This window comes from Nothoprocta perdicaria, unplaced genomic scaffold (assembly GCF_003342845.1).
Source record: "Nothoprocta perdicaria isolate Ctin4 unplaced genomic scaffold, notPer1 scaffold_56, whole genome shotgun sequence".
Classification (NCBI taxonomy): domain Eukaryota; kingdom Metazoa; phylum Chordata; class Aves; order Tinamiformes; family Tinamidae; genus Nothoprocta; species Nothoprocta perdicaria.
The window spans coordinates 2670630-2674174 of NW_020455821.1; positions in this window are offsets into that span (position 1 = coordinate 2670630).

Below are 3545 nucleotides of genomic sequence, written 5' to 3' on the forward strand. Positions count from 1 at the left end.
CCGTGCTCGTTGCTGCCAGAAGCCCCAGGTGAGCAAGGGGGGATCTCCCTGGGCAGGCACCGGGCGGCAGCTCTGCCTGGCAGCCCCCTGGGTTCACCCTGTCCCTGCTYGTGCCCCCAGAGAGCCTCTCCGGGGCCTTGCACCTACCAGACAAGCCACAGTGACCAAGGAGAGGCCTGGGAGACACTTAGAGGGCTGCTGCTCCTCGCTCTTTAGCTGGGCCTTAATTCAGGCCTCACGGGTGTGTATCTTTGTGGCTGCCTCCTGCTTGCGCCTCGGCACATCAAGGCTGTTTTCCTCTGAAGGCCGTGATCACGTCCTGCTTTCACACCTTGAAGGGGTAAAGCAGCAAAAATACYAAGCTCACTAGTGTGCTTAATTTCCTGGCCCAGCTTCTGTACCCCAGCATAGATGGTGGTGAGGGACACGCTCCTGGGAAGCACCATGGCCACTGGGTGCTGCCCTGGGCCTCCCTGGAGAGCTCATCCACGCTCCATGAGTGGAGTGATGGAGAAGGTCTTGGTTCCCAGGAGAGGACAGGTCTCGGAGAGGCAGGAGCCTGGGTCTACCTGTACATAGCAGTGAGCCCGTCAACAGAGCGCCTGTCGCTGAGGTGGACGCGTGTTCATGCCCCAGCGGGGTCCTTGTGGACAAACACTGGAGAAGAGCCCACCCTGCTGGCTGCAGTTCACAGAGGGGAGTGCCCCGCTCCCCTCCAATCCACAGGAGCCACACGGGCTCGGATTGAGGGTGCGCCCGGAGCCCCTGCAGGGCTTTGCCTCTGTCTTTGCCTGCACAGAAATGAGGGGCGCAGTAAGAGCCCAGCGTGGGGCTGGCCCTGCAGAGCGTGGTGCAGCTCCGAGGTCCCGGCAGCAGGGCCGAGCCAGGGAGAGGAAGGGGTTGCACAGGTACTGGGGAGCCCTGTGTCAGCAGAGGGAAAGCACTTGCTGCCGCCGGCCTCCCTTCCGAGCCACGCGAGGAGCTCTGCTGCTCACGTGCCAGGAGAGCCAGACTGTGTTATTTCCTCTCTCCCTAYGTGGCAGCTTCTGAACTGGAATGGGTTTGCATCAGTATCGGTGGAGGGAACAAATAAACCTTGAATTAAATTGTTAAATAAAAAATAATCCTCCCCGCTGATATCCCGCGCTTTACCTGTRTATCCGCCCGGGAGCTGTGTCCTGCTGTTGGCTGTTGGCCGTGCTGTGCTCCTGAGCTGTCCCTCGGGCCCTTCCAGGCCTCGCCGCCCTCCGCCTTCCCGCGCAGAGCCGCAGCACCGCGTGCCTGCGCTCCGGGACTCCCGGCTCTCCGAGATGACTCCGATTGCACGGACAGGTTTTCGGCAGCCACGGACGTTTTGCTCCCCCATGCAGCRGGTGTCCAGCAAGGTGGGGAGAAGGGCTGTGTTTTGCCACCACGTTGGGCGTTGCGGGAAAGAAGCTTTTCCATCTTTTTCCAGATAACATTGAGACTGCTTGGGCTTGAAACCCTGGTGCATGACTTGTGGTCATCCAGAAGAAACCATTACCCGAGTGACTTCCTTTGCATTAGGCCCCACGCAGAGCAGGAAACCCACAGAGCCGTTTTTGCCTCTCTCTCTCGTGCTCTTACGGGTGGCTGCCGTGTTCCCCTTCCCTGATCAGCAGTTGCTACCCCAGAGCGGGGTGTTGGGGACGAGGCCCGAGCAGTCYCGCAGCTCAGGAAGGCAGGTTTGTGACACCAAAGTGCTGAGCTTCTGGCCATTCCACAAATGGAAATGACTGCACTGTTTCCGTGGCTGGGGAAGCCTTTGTGTGGCTTCTTTAAAATCAGCTCGGTTGAAGCTGCACTTCTCAGTCTCCTTGTGCTCAAATAGTAATGAAAACCCTTGCCCAGGCTCTGGGCTGACTTCAGCGCTGAAAACTCTCTTGCCGCCTTCYTGCCGGCCTCTCTCCCCACTGCAGGACCACGGGTGGCCAAGGAGCGGCTGCAAGAGGAGGACATGGGGCCCGAAGCTCTGCTCCAGCTGGAGGCAGCAGGAAGGTGCAGGTGGGGAAGGCAGGAACAGCCTTGGAGCAGCAAGGAGAGACCGAGGAGCCTCCGCTTCCCCCTGCATCCTCCTGCACTGCTGCTCTGCGGGTCTCGTGACTGGAGCCCTCAACAGCCAAAAATCACACGCTGAAAGCCACACACTAGCTGGTAGTGAGTACTTCTATATTGATCCCCCCTGTGCCCCTAGAAACTGTCCATAAAGTGCTTATTCCAAACAAAAACTCGGGAGCCGCTTGTTAACAGGATCGGCTGGACTTGCGAATCAAGTCTGCGTGGAGGAAGCAAGGGGAGAAGCAGTAAAAAGGCGGAGAATGATTCCCAGAAGGCTCCTCCGCTCTTGATTTTTCTTCAACAAAGGGAGAATTCTCCAGCAGGTTCCAGCTGCTCCCCTTAAGAAACATAGATCAGAAGTGCTTGTTATTCTGTGTAGTCTCGTTACACAGTCCATTAGCCTGTACTTCTATATTCTTGCCTTTCACTGAGTCAGTTAATCAGGCTACCCAAGCAGGCAACAGCATCTCTGGGATCCAGCCGGATGGCGTGAAAAGGAGCGAAGGAGAGCAAGAAAGACGTGTTTCATTCAGCTCCTGTTTCGTTCAGCCCGAGCTGAACAGCCCGAGCCCTTTACAGTCTCCAGCTCCTTCTGGGGAGAAGGGACATGGGCTCGGAGACAAGCTGCGTGCACGTGCCTCCCTAGGAGAAGAAATGTGGTTTTCTTGCATGATCAGTCTGCACATAGAACATTACTTCTGCTTCCTTGTTTGTGCTGGAGCCTGATTGTGATCCTGTGAACGCTTCCGTGGGGAGCAGGAGGGCGTTTGCAGAGCAGCTGTGGTAGGAGAGGGGAGCTGCGCGGGGCGCCGCGCTCGCCGCCTCCCTGCTGCGYCGCTGCCCACTGTCCATCCTGGTGACCCGGCCGTGTTGCATCCCTGCAGCCTGTGGTTCTCCTGAAGCACTGCARAGCATCTCTTAAAGATGAAAGAACAACAACTTTCGCAAAGAAAATGGGATCAGCATCAACTGACTTCCACAAGCAACCGTCCGCAAGTTGATGGTTGGTTCTGGAGGGACTGCCCAAGTCACGGACCAGGTGGAAAACAGGAGCACAAGTCCTGGATCCAGCCCCTGCTCCAAGATTTTCACTTCCTTCCTAAACACCAAGGCTTTTGCAAGTCTGAGCAGCGATCCTCAAGCCAAATGTTCTCCCACTTCCATAGAGCAACTTCCAGTGTCTGAGCATAAATGGAATGAGGTAACATTCACCATGTCCAAAATCATTACGGCATCGGAGTGTGCAGCCTTATCGATGCTTAATGATTTTCTGAAGCCCTAATTCATTTCACTCTGTAGCCATTTTCACTAATTAGCTGAATTAATATTATACAGATTAAAAAATGCAAATCCACCTCTTTGAATTAGAAAAGTGGCTTTTCTTTTTTTAATCCATATTCTATCCCAAGCCTACAAATACACATGCTTTATAAAAATCAGCTGCTTACGGTTGATCTTATAGCAGA